A 17,862-nucleotide genomic window follows, 5' to 3' on the forward strand; every position below is an offset into this window, starting at 1 on the left:
GGTTGAGGGACTGAAGGGGGAGAAGGGGTGCTCGGCAGAAAGGGGGTTCGTCGTACTGAGGCGTCAGATGTCAGAGCCAGTGCGGGAGCTGCTGTGTCCCCGAGGGCCTGCCCCCAGACCCCGGGGTTGGAAAGAGGTCTGGGGCTCGGGATGGGAGCTGTCGAGGGGCTCCGGGCGTGGGGAGGCGTGACCTTGCCATGCGGGGGGACGGGAGAGCGGAGAGCGGAGCCGGCCTTCAGCTGGCGTTCAGTGGTCCCCGGGCGGGGCTCGTGCCGCCAAAGGAGCAGACAAAGGGGCGGGCTTGCGGGACCTGGGCGCTGCCTGGAGCCGCGCGGGCCGAGGCGCAGCGTAAAGCCGGCGACCGGAGCCCGCCCCGCGCGCCGCTCCGCACGGGATTGTTGATCCGCACCATTCCGAGCGACGTTTCCTCCGCCTAATCCCAACAAGCATGAAAACGGCTCGGGCCGGCTGGCCATCAGGCCCTTTGTCCCGGCCCCTTCCGGGACAGCTGCAGCCGGGATCCCCTCCCGCTTTGTGTCTCCTCCCCGGCTCCCCGCTCCACCCGCCCCCTCAGCTGCCTGGAAGGCCGAGAACAGTCCCAGGGCTTTCGCCTCCGGCAATTGGGCGCACAAAGAGGGGCAGCGCCCCTAATCTAGGGGAGGGGGAGGATTAACTCCAGGGTCTGCAGAGAGGTGGGGCGGAGGAGGGAAGAACGAGAGGGCTGCGGGGCACCCGCCCCGCGGTGAGCGCAAGGGTGTGGGGGCGGGGTGTAGGTGAGATGTGCGCGAGCACGTGAGAACAGGGTGTGGGGTTGGATTCGTGGGTGCGCCTGCATGAATGGATGCGAGTTAGAGTGCTGGAGGGGCCTCGAGTTGCTCCGCTTGCTTCCTGGACTCTTCTATATGCTGTGCCCTGAGTACCAGCCACAGCATTCGGTATTTAGATGACCTTCTCCTATACCTTGATGCTCCCCGGGGCTCTCCCGAGACCTCTCCACTTCACGATCCTCGTGGGGGTCTATCCGGTGCACTCTATGCTTCAATTCCCACCTACCTTCTGTCTCCAGGAGGGGCTCTGCCTCCAGTCCCCACCAGCATGGACAGCGCCACCTGGACCACCCACCAACACCTCAAATGACCCATGTCTGAAATTGAGCTCATTTTCTCCCTACCCACAAACCTGCCGTTTCTCCATCCACAGTCACATGGGGAGTGAGCTTCAGGCCACCAGTGACAGCTCCATCTGCCTCCTCTTCTCAGGGCATCCAGTAAATGATTCTGGGACCCCAGGCTCTTCAGCAGGGCTTCTTCACAGACAGCACCGGTGGGCCTTCTCTCTCCTCACACCCATCCATCGCCAAGTCCCGCCCATTCCACTCCTTAACACCTCTCCAGCCCATGCCCTCTTCTCCATTTGGACTCCCCCCACCTTGCTTCAGACACTCTCATCGCTCACCTGGACACCTGGAACAGCTTCCGGTTGGGCCCCTCCATCCATTCTCCATGCTGTAGGAAAGTGGGCTTTAAAAAGAGCTGGTTCATAATTCAAATAGTGTTTGGCAGTTCCTCAGAAAATTAAACTTATAATTAATTACTATATGACCCAGCAATTCCTCTTCTAGGTATAAACACAAAATAACTGAAATTTGGGAGTGGGTGTAGCTCAGTAGTTGAGCATCTGCTTCCCGTTTACAAGGTCCTGGGTTCAATCTCTGGTACCTCCTAAAAACAACAACAACAAATTGAAAGCAGAAACTTGAAGAGCTATTTGCACACCAATGTTTATAGCAGCATTATTCACAACAGCCAAAAGGTAGAAGAAATGCAAGTGTCCATCAGCATATGAGCAGATCAGCAAAATGTGGCATATACATAAATGGAATATTTTTCAGTCATAGGAAGGAATGAAGTTCTACAACATAGGTGAACCTTGAAGATATCATGTTGAGTAAAATAAGTCAGACACAGAAGGACAAATAGTGTAAGATTTCATTTATATGAAAGACCTCGAATAAGCAAATTCATAGAGACAGAAAGTAGATTAGAGGTTCCTAGGGGCTGGAGACAGGTATGGGGAGTTATTGCTTAGTGGGTACAGAGTTTCTGTTTGGGACAATGAAAAAGTTTTGGTGATGGATGGTGATGATAGCACAATATCGTGAATGGAAATAACACCACTGAATTGTGGACATGAAAATGGTTAAAATGGGAAATTTTGTGTTATGTATATTACCCCAATAAAAATAAAAGACAAATATGGCCATATCACTTCTCCAACTTAAGACCTTTCCAAGGCTCTCTGCTGGCTCACGTTGCTTTGCTTAGGAACCTGAGGGTTCCTGCATCCCTTCTGGTCTTACTTCCCCTGGAGTCTGATGTTCTACAAGTTCCTGTCTAATCCATAGAGACCTTCCTCATGAACCTTCATGGAGCACTTTCCCTTTCAGAAAAGGGAATGAAGTATCTCTGACTAACCTTGGTCCTTAGAGCCCCATGGCTCAGGGAACTAGGAGGGCAGTGATTGATTCAGCGCAGCCAGACCCTCCAAACAGGGGATTTTTTTTTTTTAAGATTATAAAATCGAATTTATTGAGTTGCACACAAGATGCACTTAAAAAAATTAGTACTGAAGATCACTAACAGAAGAAATAAACAGCATCCCAAACTCCCTACTGCATCTGCAAAGGAAATGAAAATCTTATGAAAATGACAACAGAACAACAATAATTCAAGCTGAACTGAAAGATATACCCAAATCATATTCTTGCTCTTATCGGGGCTATGTTTTGGCAAAGTTTTCACCAAACTGTTCCCATTCACCATGGTCGCTGCCCTATTGGTTGATGAAAGAGAGGATGGAGGAAACAATAATAATTCTAGAAGGGCGTCACTGAAACACGCGGCAATTACAAGCCTGGCATTGACTGGGCCCCTGGGCTCCTCCCAGGCCTAAGAGCACACACTGCTCTTCCTGGGGCTCCCTGGGGCTTTATTTATTTATTTAATCGTGGGCCAGCTCCACACAGTGAAGGAGGCCGGGGGTTTGAGCCTTGGACCTCCCATGTGGTAGGCGGACGCCCTATCCATTGGGCCAAGTGCGCTTCCCTCCCTTGGGCTTTAGAGGCCACACCAGGCCTGTGAATTCCCCACTCAGGCCTCAAGGTATCTGAATCCCTAGGGATGCTGGACACCCTTGTCTCTGTCCCCAGCCCCTCATCATGGTCCACATCCCCAGAAGGTCCAGAACCCTACAGTCTGCAAGCATGTCCATGCCATTCCCTGGTCCTGATGTCGTTGTCACCAGATACCCCCTCCTAGGCACTGCCTGGAACCTACCTCCGAGGTGCTCTTCACATCCGTGCCTTCATCACAGACGGGAAATTCCTGCACTCCACAAATGTTTATTACTGTCTACCATGTGCCAGACCCTCCACTAGGCACTGGGGACACAGATGAATCAGACGCAGTCCCAGCCCACAGGGACTTCACAGTCTAGCAGGAGAGACAGACACAGGCACAGATAATGAGAGTGCTGAGTGATAAGCGCTAGGAGAAGTCTGTACATGGGCGATGGAAGCGCTTTCTGAAGCCTGTCCCAGTAGGTGCTAAGTGAAAGATTTCTGTGAACAAAGGGGCTTGAGAAATGCTAGTTGAAGCAATGTTAACTGGACTCTTTACTGCAAGAATCCTCAGGGTTTTTTACTGTGCCAGTATGTGGTTTGAATTCGTGGGAGGCTGGTAGAGTATGCCAAGGGCTTCTCAAACTTGTTAGAGCATGGAACACTTTTTTCATGGATCAGTTTATAGATTCAGTGTTCTGGGGATCGCATCTGGGAGAATGGAGAGTCATTCTGTGTGTGTGCGTGTGTTGGGGGGAGGGGGGAGGTGAAGGACAATCAGCAAAGAGTTCATAGAGGAGCTGATATTGACCTGGAGGATAAGTATAAATAGGTGAGGAAACAAGTCTCCTAGGCAAAGTGAAGGGGCCTTGCCCTGGGGAGGCAGGAGCTGGGCTGGAAATTCCTGCATTTGACAAATATTTATTACTGTCTACCATGTGCCAGACCCTTTGCTAGGCACTGGAGACACAGATGAATCAGATACAGCCCTAGTGCACGGGGACTTCACAGTCTAGCAGGGAGACAAACCTAGATGCTGGGAGCTCTGCGGGCTTCAGAAGCAGGGCATTGTCCCAGGGATTTTTTTTTTTTTTAAGTTAAAAATTTTTTTAACAAATAAATTTTATTGGTACATATTAATAAGGCATACAATAAGTGTACAATCAATGGTATTTGGTATAATCACACAGTGTGCATTCATCACTTTAATCATTAGAGCATTTTCATTATTTCAATAATAATAATAGACAAAAAACAGACAAAAAAACAAGAAAATTATTTGCTGCTCAATCTATGTTTCCCCTGCTGTACATAACTGCTATTTCTGGTTATTCTTGCACAATTATTTATTTACTAAGCATTTTATTGAGATATAGTCACATACCACTCAATCTATCTAAAGTGTTTAATTAATGGCTTTAAGCGGGAAGGGTCTTTAAAGGGAGTCCGGATGGCTTCCATAATGAAGAGCAGGACTCTGGCACTGAGCCCTTCTCTTCAAGAGGGCTCAATGCACAACAGTGCACAACAATGTATGTTGTGTATTCATCATCACAAAAATTTTTAGAATTATTTCATTACTCCAAAAGGAAAACTCCACACCTCTTACCATGCCTTCTCTAGCCCTATATCCAGGGATTATTTTTGAGCCAGGCATTCACCCCCGCTGCAATGTGGAGAGGGAATTCATCTGGACAACTGTTCTACATGTTTGCTCTTGTGAGGTGGACTTGAGACATCACATCACTACTTCCTGGGATGCCGAATGGTGTAATACGGTCAGTAAAATATCTCATTTACCTGTGAGTTGACAGGTGCAACAAAGACCTTCATGGATTCGGTGTGTAAGGGTGTAATAATGGGTACTGACCTGGAACCCCAGAAGTCAATCCTTTTGAAGAGAAGGGCTCAGTGCCAGCGTCCTGCTCTTCACTATGGGAGCTGTCCAGACTCCTTCTAAAGACCCTTCCTGCTTAAAGTCAACTGAATTTGGTTCTGTAGGAGCCATTACCCCAGCAGCATGGGCTAGGCCCAGAATATGCCGGTGTATGCAGTGGTGTATGGGTGCATCCAGACCCATAAGAAGAAATCCAAAGTTTCTTTTTTCTAGTGGGTTTGGGACTGCTGGGTTTGAGAGGGGATGTTAGATAAGGACTCCAGGAATTGCTCTCTTGATGATTTTTGGTCTACTCTGAGGCAGAAGATTTTTACAAGAAGCCCAGGTGGGTTCCCAGATCCTCACTCCATTTTCATAATTGCCCTATACCTAAGCTCACCTCCATCCCATCACCATCTCTCATCCAAGATCCATCCCTTCCTTGTCGATCCTCAGTCACATTATATCCTCATTGTTTCCCATTTCCATCATATCTTTACCTCCTTCCCCCTGCCATCCCAATCCTAGGCAACCCTATCCATATCTATCCCAGTCCCCTCTCCCCTCCCATTCCACATCTAACTGTGGCCTTCAGGTCCATCCTATGGTATGCTCAATGTTGTGCTCTCCCCCATTTTATTTCTGTTCTCATCTATGTGCTATACCATACCCATAGCCAGCTCATTCGTACTCCATCCTCCCACCATTTTTCCCAGCTCACTTCTCCATTCCAGCCCAAAGCATCCCAATATAATGATGATGATGACGACGACGATGATGATGATGATGATGATGGTGATGATAGTGTACCCATAGAGCATTTACTTTATGCTAGGGAAGGCACTGCTCTTGGTGTGTGTGTGTGTGTGTGTGTGTGTATTTTTTAAAGATACGTAGGTTACACAGATATTACATTAAAAAATATAGGGGATTCCTATATGCCCCACTCACTATAAACTCTTGGTGTTTTTCATGTGCTAACTCACTTAATACATTACAATACATTAATACATTACAATAATCCTAGGAGGTAGATATTATTATCATCCCCATTTTACAGATGAAGAGATTGAGGTCCGGTGGAGTTGAGTAACTTGCCTAAAGTTGCATAGTTGGTGGAAGGCAGGGCCAGTATTCAAACCCAGATGGTCTGGCTGTAGAGTCTCACCATCTCCCACTCCTCATTGCCCAAGAGCCACACCTGCCTACCTGCTTATCCATCTTCATTTCCTCCTACCCACATCACTACCCATGCATCTCCTTCCCATTACCATCTTGTCCTTCAGGTGCTATTCCCATTCTACTTATTCCATGCCTATTGTATCGCTATTCCATCACCACTACCTTCTTTGAACTTTTGAATCTGCCCCATCTTTAATCCCAACAACCCATTCTCATACTCCTTATAAAACTGGCTTTAGAATCAATATTCAAGTTCACCAACTCTGTGACCCAGAGATAAATTCACTTATTCTTTTAGAGTCTTGGTTTTCTTATCTGTTTTAAGAGGTAAGAAAGCCAGTACTATCTGCTTCACAGAATTGTCATATTCAATAAATAATGCTTGTGAAATTGCTTTGTAAATTACAAAATATTTTACAGTCAACTGTGGCAGTATTTGTTTGTCTTATTTTTTTTTACCCCTTCTAGAGGCAAACATTTTAATTTCAGTAATAGCCCATTTGTTTTTTAAACGGTGACTCAAACATCCCATTACTATAATTTTAATGGAGGCTATTGAAGTGGTAATCCTTATTGTTTTGTGTTTACTAATAGTTTAAGAAAAGTAAAGGTTGCTTGTATTAACAAGGTTCACAGTATTTCCCAAGGGAGGTCCTGCCATAAATGTTCCCAAAGGCTGTCTTTAGTATTCCTAAAAATGGAGTGGTTGTGAATGAAGATGGCCTGGGACTGGGTGGGAAGGAAATGAGGTGGGAACATAGAATGAGGTTGGAGAAATGGATGGAAGTAAGGGGGAGAGAAGGAGACATGGGATATGGCTGCGGAGAGTAGAATGGTGAACATGGATGTGGAGCTCCCATTTCACCCTCACATCAACCCCAACGGGCAGTTCCTGTGTCATCTCTTTTATAGAGGTGAGAAAACTGAAGTTTCCTTAGGTGGGTTCCAGTTCTGGCAAGCAGACACATCCACAGACACCCCATTCTCTACTCTCACTGTCCCTCTCCAGCCTTCACCAGGAAAGGACAAGGCTATGGACCTCTTACCCAAGAAAGGGGCCCATCTCTGTCCGTAACGAATTCTCTAAGCTGGCGAGCAGCCCCAAGGACCCATCTGGGTTGGGCAGGGTGGTGTCAGTGGAACTTCTCAAGCAAAAGATGGGAATTTACCATCAGAATGAAAGGGGAAGGGAGACGCCATAGCAGGTGCCTGCTTCTTGTTACAGTTACCCAGCATATGCTCTGGTGACTACTTCCTTTTTCTTTGGAGAAGATAGATGAAAGTGAAGGTGCCACCTGTTCTGCTTCCTGTGCCTGGAGTGCCCCTTGCAGGACACAGACCCCTCTATTCCTGCTCCTGCTGCCATCCACCGACTCTGTAATTGAAAATCTGACTTCCTTCCTAGCCCCAATCTCACCCAGATGGGAGCAGGCTCTTCTGAGTTGACTTCCTGGCTCCATCCCATTCCAATTCGCCATTTTCATTTCCATAATGAAGCTTCTTTAAATGAAACATTCAGATACCCTCTTGATCCTTAATAGATTTTCTAGCTTGGAGGTGTCAGAATGATTATGCACCCATCTTCCAGAGGAGAAGATAGAGGCAAGGGGAGAGGAAAGGAACATTTTTCTGGCTCACCTGGAAATAGCAAATTACCTTACAGGGTCTCTCGGTACCTTATCTCTTTATAATATTGAGCATTTTTCAAGTCCCTTCCACTTCTATTATTTGGCCATGCAGTAGGTACAATCAATCCCATTTTTCAGTAGAGAAGCTATAGCCAACGTCAAGCAGCATTAATTGTGGAAACTGACCTTGTGACTGAGTTGATCACCCACGGAGGCAGGAATGGTTAGGGTCACCACAGCTTGTAAACTTTGTCCAGAAAAGGGTGCTTACCCTCAAAGAGTCCCTCACTATTAGCAGTATATGGCTCTGCTCCCATTTTATGCTTGCTCAAGAGTTTTACAGTTTGCTGACCCTTTACCTCTGTTATCTCATTGCTTTCTCCTGACTACCTTGAGAAACAGGCATCTGTATGGGCATTTACAAAAGACGAAATAGAAGCTGAGAGAGGTTAAGTGCCTTACATAAAGTCAGCTTGTGATAGAGCTAGGACCTAGCTCATGCAACTCATCTACCACCCAGGTTTCCATTGAATTCTCTGGTATCACATGTGGCAGGATTTAAAGGAAATACTGGAAGTGTGCGTGCGTGTGTGTGCAGGGAGGGTTGCTAGCTCAATGGGGGTGTCATTTGGATAATTCCTTGAGTAGGACTGTCCTAAGCAATGCATCCTTGACCCCCAGCACAAAATACCAATAGCACTGCCTACCCAGTTATTGAGACAACCAAAACCTAGCCCACATATTTTAAAAGGGCCTCTGTGGAGGTGGTATTTCCTCCACCTTCCACCCCACCCTCCTCCCCACCACCCAGAACCACTCCGCCTGGCCTGAGAATCAGCTTTGGACGGGGTCCTGCTTCTGTTGTCCCGCCCCCTTCCACCCTGGGCGGGGCAGTCCCAGGCCTCTTTTTTCTCAGGCTCTCTTAGCAAGAAAGTGTTAAAGAGTCACTGAGACTTGATCCCTAACCTGCCTCTGAGGCCTAAGGAGGCTGTTTCTTTAAGGAAGCTGGTTCCCAGGACTGGGAGGAGGTGGTGGTGGGAAGAGAGGAGGGAAGGACCCCCCTTCCCCCGCCCCCGCAGGCCTCACCTAATCGCCACACTCTGCATTATTACCCGCCTAACGCAGCGTGCTTTTAAATAAAATATGCAAAGATTTCCCTCTCAAATTATCTCCTCAGGCAAGCTAGCTCAACTCCAGCTTGTTAATGGAAAAAATGCAAATAGGGTCCCCCCACCCCTCTCCTCCAGCCCCCCGGCTCTGGACAGCTAACGTGCTTTTCTCGTTCTGGGAAGTTCTCTGTGTCCCTTGAAGACTATTTTATGGGGGAGTGGAGGGACACAACGGGAGAATTTTTGAAGGAAGGGAGCATCTCAGGTAGGAGCCCCAACTGGAAGGTAGGAGACAGGGATTGCCGAAGTTTGGGGAAATCGCACTGTTATGGAGCCTGCTTCTTTCTGAGCTTTATTTACCTCCTCTGAGCTCTCAATTAACCCTTCCCAGAACTGTCTTTTTTTTTTCTTTATGTTTCAGTTGCTTTTCTTTTTTTAACAAACCAATTTTATTGATACATATTAATAAGGCATACAATTCATTCAAAGTGTACAATCAATGGTATTTGGTATAATTACGTAGTTGTTCATTCATCACTTCAATAATTAGAGCATTTTCATTATTTCAATAATAATAATAAACAAAAAACAGACAAACAAGAAAATTCATTACTTCTCAATCTCTCTCTGTTTCCCCTACTGTACGTAGCTGCTATTTCTGGCTATTCTTGCACATTTTTTTATTTATTTATAAAGCAGTTTTATTGAGATATATTCACATACCATATGATCTATCTGAAGTGTGTAATCAATGGCTTTTAATATAATCACAATGTTGTGCATTCATCATTGAATAATTAGAATTACTTCATTACTCCAAAAAGAAAAACTCCACACTCCTTAGTATTGTTAGAGGTTTCTCCCTTACAAGGTTTATAATGATTAACTGATCACAAGGTTTACAATGGTTAAGAGTGACTTGCATTCCTGTGACACAGAACAGCCGCCCATGCAGAGCCTACGTGTCCAGATACAGTTCATTCCTCACAAGAATTGACAAAGAAGACACATGATACCAACCCCTCCTGCATCTCTAGAATTCACCAACCCTAGCCTACCGCCTGAAACCATTTCTATTGGCCCTTGGGTCTTACCCAAGCCCCAACCCCCTCCCACTGACTAAGTATGTCCCTGCCTATAGATATACTATATAAATTTATAACTGCCTCTGCCAGAGGCGGGCTGACGTCTTTCTTCAGACTCCCTCAATTGGGAGAGCTTCCCAATAAACTTCCTGCCTGCAATCTTGTCAGTCTCCATGTCCCAGTGAGCACCATTTTTCTCTAACAAGTATGCCTTCCCTGGGCCTACATAACCACTACTCAAATTTCATCTTTATAAATTGATTTATACTTACTTTCTATATAAATGGAAGCATACAAATGTTACACAACATATTTATTTCATGGTAACACAATCATTCAGTATTTGTCGTTTTGTGTCTGGCTTGCTTCATTCAACCTAATGTCTGCCAGGTTCATCCACCAGAACTGTTTTGATGCCAACTGTGGGAAAGGCAAGGGGCCTGGGACATGGTAGCTGTACCTTTCTGCTTTATTTATTTATCCCTGCCCCCCCCCCCAGCTTGTGCTTGCAGTCTGCTCTCTATGTCCATTTGCTGTGCATTCTTCTGTGTCTGCTTGTCTTCTTGTCTTCTCTTTAGGATACACCAGGAATTGACCCTGGGACCTTCCAACGTGGAAAAGAGGCACTCAGTCGCTTGAGCCACCTCAGCTCCCTGGTTTGTTGTGTCTCTCATTGTTTTTTCCTCTATGTTTCTCTTTGTCGTTGCATCATCTTATTGCATCAGCTCTCTGCGTGGGCTAGCTCTCTGGGCAAGTCATGCCTTCACCAGGAGGCCCTAGGAACCAAACCCAGGACCGCCCCCCCCCCCGCCATGTGGTAGATGGGAGCCCAATTTCTTGAGCCACATCTGCTTCCCTATACCTTTCCACTTTAAACCTGCTATGTCTTGGGGGGAAATGGGAATGGATAAAGCAAACATGGACTCTGTCCTCATGAAACTCACAGTCTATAAGGAAAAAAAGATCAGCTCATTAAAACATTTAAAAGCAATTTTGGGACACTTTAATCAAGCAATCAAAATCAACATCATCATAAATGGGACAAATGGACATCACCTAAGCAGCATTCTTGACAAAAATGGAGAAACTGAGGAACACAGAACTGGAGCAAATAATCAGACAAACCCAAATTCAAAGTCAGGCACAAGGGAAGCAGATGTGACTCAGGAGACTGGGCTCCCACCTACCACATGGGAGGTCACTGGTTCTGATCCTGGTGACTCCTAGAGAAGACAGTGAACTGGGGCGAGAGACAGGCATGGCAAGCTGACACAACAAGAGACACAAGCAGAAAAAAATATATATATAATGAGAGACACAACAAAGCAGGGAACAGAGGTTCCTGGTACCTCCTAAAGAAGATAGCTCAACAAGATGAACAAGAGACTCAGAGAGGAAGAAAACAATGAGAAGCACAACAAAGCAGGGAACAAAGGTGGCTCAAACGATTAGGCACCTCTCTTCCACATCAGAGGTCCCAGGCTCCTGGTGCCTCCTAAAGAAACAAGGAAGACAAACTGACACAGCAAGTGAAAAACAACAGGGGGCAGGGGGATAAATAAAATAAATCTTAAAAATAAAGGCACACAACAGCTGGCATTTTAAGCTGGAACTAACTGTTCCAGATTAAAGAGGACTAGAGAAAGGACAACTAAATGCAATGCATGATCCTAGAACAGATACTAGATGGGCAAAATTTTCTGTAAAGGGCATTATTGGGACATTTGGTAAAATTTGAAGATGGATTATATTATAGCTCTTTTATTGTATCAATCTTAAATTTCTGAATGTGATTATTATCTTATACTTAAATAAAAGAATCATGCTTTTAGGAGATAGATTAAGCAGAATTTACCAGTAAAAGATCATGAGATGTGCAATTTGGTCTCAGAGAGTTCAAAGAACCAATAAGGTGAATAGATGAATTAGGTGAGAAATTTAGGGTTTTTTCTTGAATTAATCGTTTTTGTTTTCAAATTGTAAGTCTGAAAATTTTCAAAATAAAAAGTCGAGAAAAGAAAAAAGCAGTTGTTATAATTGGCTTTTTACAAAATAACATTGTAACTATGATTTTAAGTCCTTATCTTTTAGAGACACGTGCTAAATAAAACATTTACAGATGAAATGAAATGATCTGCATTATTTGCTTCAAAATATTGCAGGATTCAAAATAATACAAGATTGGTTGTGAGTTAATTGTTGAAGTTGGGTGATGAGAACACTCTTTTTGCTTGTTTGCTTACTTGAAATTTTTCATAATTAAAAAGGTTGTTTTTAAAGAAAAACAGTGACAAGAAATTTGGTGAGTGTCGGGAGAGAAGTATGGGGCTAGTGGGGGAACATCATTTAGTCCAGGGGCTTGGGGAAGGCTTTCTAGGAGACAGGAGTGTTTAAATAGAGCCTTAAGTGAGACCAAAGTGGGGTGAGCAATGGTGAGGTAGGAAAGAGCTCTCCAGGCCAAGGGTCCAACAAGGGTCTCACAAGGGTGAGAGAGCATGGTGGCATTTGTAATGAGGCAGGATAGTTTAGGCAAAGGGAAAATGAGCCTAAGACCCCGCAGAAAAACATGGCCACAAAACACGTGGCCATGGAACCCTGCCTGGAAACATCCTGAAGGAAAGACAACCACAAAGAAGGCTGCTGGAAGGACCCCACAAGACCCTGGCCATGAGCTCCCCATTTGGATTCTCACTGGGGTCAAGGGAAAGCCCCAGATACCCTTAAGAGGCCTCACCATTGGCCCCCTGGGGAACTAACAGGTGGGTTAATCAATCAGAACAGCAAATAGCTGTTATGAAAGGGAGGAGTAAGTAATAGCTTAATAAAGATAGCCCCACAATTCCAAAACGCTCTCTCTACCTAGAGGAGCTCGCATGTGCAGGTTCAGGTGTGTAATCCTGTTCTCGTCTCCCATTTCTCATTAACTACTGGCATAACTAAACCGGCATGTTGTTAAATTCTTTTATGTAACATAGCCAAGAAACTAGAGGAATTCATCATTCCTCGACTTCCCCCGACTTCAGTAGGACCTGAGAGAGTAAGGAGGAGGAGAAGGCAGGCAGAGGATGGAGAGAGATGGAGCTAGAGGGGACCTTGCTGGCCTGGACTTTGGGATTTTAGGCTGAGGGTCCTGTTTAGGCAGAGAGGCGATAGAATCAGATCTGCATTTGAGAAAGACCACTCTGGTGCTGTGCAAGCAGCAAACAGGAGAGTACAAGGTTGGGGACAGTTAGAAGTTCCTGTCCTGTGAGTTGGATCTGAATCACATCCCTCACTCCAGCCTTCCTGACCCTCTCTTCCTAGTTCCTTTTATCCTTTCCCAACTAAGGGATAGTTTCTGACCCATTCCCAAAGCCCTGATGGCTGTTGTCCACATCTCCAATTCTATCAGCCACCATCATCCTCCACAGGGAAGCAGTATGGCTGGTGGTTAAGAGTGCAGAGCCTGGAGCCAGATGACCTGGATTGAGATTCCACCTCTGCCCTTTACTAGCTGATGACCTTGGACAAATTTCCTTATCTCAACTTCCTTATACATAAAATAGGAATGGTAATATTATTTACTTCTCCAGGAGTTTGTGGGAACCAATGTGTATCAAGTTTTTAGTACAGTGCCTAGCCCATAATAAGCATTCAATGTGTTCATTGTTATTCATCATTAACATTGACAACCAATTCTCTACTCTGTACCTAGTACTGTCCTAGAAGGATGTAGATGGTTGGAAAGGGAGAAAGAAGACCAGGCTCTCTATCCTCAAAGTACTCAGCCTTACTGGGCAGATAGAACATAGATCAAAAAAGGATTCAATTGATGAGGCCATCCTTCCACAGGGGCTTTGAACAAACAGCAAGAACTGGCAGAAACATCTTTGTCAAAGCTCCAGAAAACAGTTAAAGAACCACAGTAACAGGGTAAGCACTGAATCAAGAAAAAGGCTACTTAAAAGTGGGAGGATCTCATGGTGCTGACCCCTTCCTCCCCTCCCCCACTCAGTGTGGAGCCCACTGTGATCCCAGAGCAGATCTGTGATCCTGGTTCTGGAGGGAACATGGTAACCCTCTTGCACATATTGGGAGCATGTCTGTCAGGCCCAGTCTGTCTGGTGGTGGCCTGAGGGTCACGCCATCCCGGAACTTGCCCTACCTATAGAAAGCAGTTCAGAGAGCTCCCTGCCAGAACACTGTAGAACAGTCCAGCTGTGCTGCCTGGGGCAAGGGATTGCTGGCTGTAGGACGCACACTGCAGTGCCCAGGACTCTGAGGAACTCTTTCCTAGGAAGTGGGGACATTTGTATCCATGTGAACAGGGGAATTCCCAGGGCCAAGCACGCATGCCCAAGACAAGCACATTGCAGTAAGGATCAGAGTGGCCCCTACACTTTGGCCTGGAGCTATCCTCTAAACTCACTGTATGGTAAGTCTGAGGGAGAACACTTGCACAGGCCAATCTGCAAATGCGGACAAAAGTGTTTTCTTTTTGCCACCTTTGCTACAGTTGTCTCCCCTTCCTCCCCCTCCTTTCCCCATCCCCTTCCCTGTCTCCCTCCTCCTCCTCCTCCTCCTCCTATTCAAGGAAAGCCCTGTCATAACACTAGCTGGATACAAGCTTAAGGAACAGATACTTCAGAGTCTAAATTACAGCAATAAAACATTAAACTATCAAAATGCCCAGGCTTCAACAAAAGCTTACAAAACATTCAAAGAAACAAGAAGCAATGACCAAGGGAAAGGAGAAAATTAAAACATTAGAAATCATAAATGAGGAGTAGCAGACCTGGAACATTTCAGACAAAAACTTTTAATTATGGACCTAAATAGACTTATACCGTGCCATATTATTATTATAAAAAAAAAAAAAAAGATTTATTTATTTATTTAATTCCCCCCTCTCCCCCGGTTGTCTGTTCTCTGTGTCTATTTGCTGCATCTTGTTTCTTTGTCCGCTTCTGTTGTCATCAACGGCATGGGAAGTGTGGGCGGCACCATTCCTGGGCAGGCTGCACTTTCTTTCGCGCTGGGGGGCTCTCCCTACGGGACGCACTCCTTGCGCATGGGGCTCCCCTATGTGGGGGACACCCCTGCGTGGCAGGGCACTCCTTGCGGGCATCAGCGGCTACGCATGGGCCAGCTCCACACGGGTCAAGGAGGCCCAGGGTTTGAACCGCGGACCTCCCATGTGGTAGACGGACGCCCTAACCACTGGGCCAAGTCCGTTTCCCTATACCGCACCATATTATAATCAAACTGTCGAATGCCAAAGATAAAGAGAGAATTCTGAAAGCTGCAAGAGAGAAGCAACATACACATATAAGGGAGCCTCAATATGGTTAAGTACTGATTTTTCACAGAAAACCATGGAGGCAAGAAGGCAATGGGACGACATATTAAAAGTGCTGAAAGCGGGAAACGGACTTTGGCCCAGTGGTTAGGGCGTCCATCTACCACATGGGAGGTCCGCGGTTCAAGCCCCGGGCCTCCTTGACCCGTGTGGAGCTGGCCATGCGCAGTGCTGATGCGTACAAGGAGTGCCGTGCCACACAGGGGTGTAAAATAAAATCTTAAAAAAAAAAAAAGTGCTGAAAGCAAAACATTGCCAACCAAGAATTCTACATTCGGCATAATCGTCTTTCAAAAATAAGGGAGAGGGAGGCAGACTTGACCCAAGGAGTGCCCTGCCATGCAGGGGTGTCCCCCGCATAGGGGAGCCCTACGCGCAGGGGGTGCACCCCATAAGGAGAGCCACCCAGCGTGAAAGAAAGTGCAGCCTGCCCAGGAATGGTGCCGCACACACAGAGAGCTGACACAGCAAGATGAGGCAACAAAAAGAAACACAGATTCCGGGTGCTGCTGATAAGGATAGAAGCCGTCAGAGAACGCACGGCGAATGGACACAGAGAGCAGACAACTGGGGAGGGGAGCAGGAATAAATTTAAACAATTAAAAAAAACAAAACAAAAAATAAGGGAGAAATTAAGACATTACCAGACAAACAAAAGTTGAGCAAGTTCATTAGTCCTAGGCTGGACCCACAAGTGATGCTGAAAAGAGTTCTGCTGGTTGAAAGGAAAGAACAGACAATAGATCAAGGCTGCATGAAGAAATAAAGATCTCCAGTGAGAGTAATGACATGGGTAAATATAAATGCCAATATATTTATATATTGTATTTTTGGTTTGTAACTCCAGTTTTTACATCATGTAGAACTTAAAAGGCAATGTAATGATAAATAAATGGTTTTGGACTCTAATGTATAAACATATAATCTGTGACAAGAATTATATAAAAATAGGGGACAGAGAGGTATAGGAACATAATTTGCATATGCTATTGAAATTAAGTTGGTACCAAAGCAAATGAGATTGCTACAAGTTTGGGATGTTAAATTTAAGCTCTGTGGTAACTACAAAGAAAACCAGAGAATATGCAAGCCCATAGAGACAGAAATTAGAGTACAGGTTGCTAGGGAGGATGGGCAAAGGGAATGAGGAGTTAATGCACAATGGTCATAGGGTTTCTGTTTGGAGAGATGATAAGGTTTTATGGATAATGGTGAAGTAACTGCAATATTGTGAATGTGTATTAAACCCATTGAATGGTACGTTTGGGAATGGTTGAGATGGGAAAGCTTACATTATATATGGTCCCACAATTAAAAAAGAAAGAGCCACAAAGAGATAATGACAATTAAATGCAAAACATGTTTCTGTATGGGATCTAGGGAGAAAGAAGAAAAGGTTTAAAAGGGTTATTATTGGGACATATGAAAAATTGGAATATAGACTGCAAGTTTTATATCAATGTTTAATTTCTTAAACTTGATAACTGCCCTTAAGGTGGTTACATACGTGAATATCCTTGTTCTTTGGAAATGTATATGGCAGTAATAAGTGTTCAAGGAATAGGATGTATACAACTACATTCAAGTATTCAGAAAATGAATTGATAAGTAAATGGATGGGCAGATGGATGAATAGATGGGTGGGTGGGTGGATGATAGGTAGATAGATAGGTCGGGGGATAGATAGAACGATACAGCAAATGAGGCAAAATGTTACAATTGGTGGAGCTGGCTATTTGGGGAGAGGTAGATATATGTTGGAGTTCTCTGTATGGGGTTTGTATTACTTTTATATTTCTCCTTTATGTTTGAAAGTATTTAAAATAAAAAGTTAAAGAGAAAAAGTGTCAAAATAATGTATTATTATATAATTTACAGTATGAAATACCTGGAAACAACAAGAAATTGCAAATGTAATATGATTTTAAACACATTTTAGAAAAGATAGAAAAAATATTCAAGGAAATACACTGAAATATTTGCAGTGGTTACCTCTAGATGGTGCTATTTGGGCATGCTTTTAAAATTTTTAAAATATATTTTATTTTTTTCCAAAATATCTAATAATATGCATGAATTACTTTTTAATAGGAACATTTCAATCTTATTTTGTTAAAAAGAAACATTGCTTTTAGTTTTTGAGTCATTTTTATGACTAATAGTGAATATGATTAGCCACTGGGGAAATGCAAATCAAAACCACAATGAAATACCACTTTATACCCATTAGGGTGGCTAGGATATAAAAAAACCCAAAAACAGATAATAACAAGTGTTGTCAAGAATCTGGAGAAATTGGAATTCTCTTACACTGCTGGTGGGAATGTAAAATGCTGTAGCTGCCATGGAACACAATATGGCAGTTCTTCAATAGGTTAAACATATAGTGACCTACAACCCAGCAATTCCACTTCTAGGTATATATTCAAGAGAATTGAAAACATATGTTCACACAAAAGCTTGTACACCTGTTCATAGCAGCATTTTTTATTTATAATAACCCAACGTGGGAACAACCCAAATGCT

This window comes from Dasypus novemcinctus, chromosome 9 (assembly GCF_030445035.2).
Source record: "Dasypus novemcinctus isolate mDasNov1 chromosome 9, mDasNov1.1.hap2, whole genome shotgun sequence".
Lineage (NCBI taxonomy): Eukaryota > Metazoa > Chordata > Mammalia > Cingulata > Dasypodidae > Dasypus > Dasypus novemcinctus.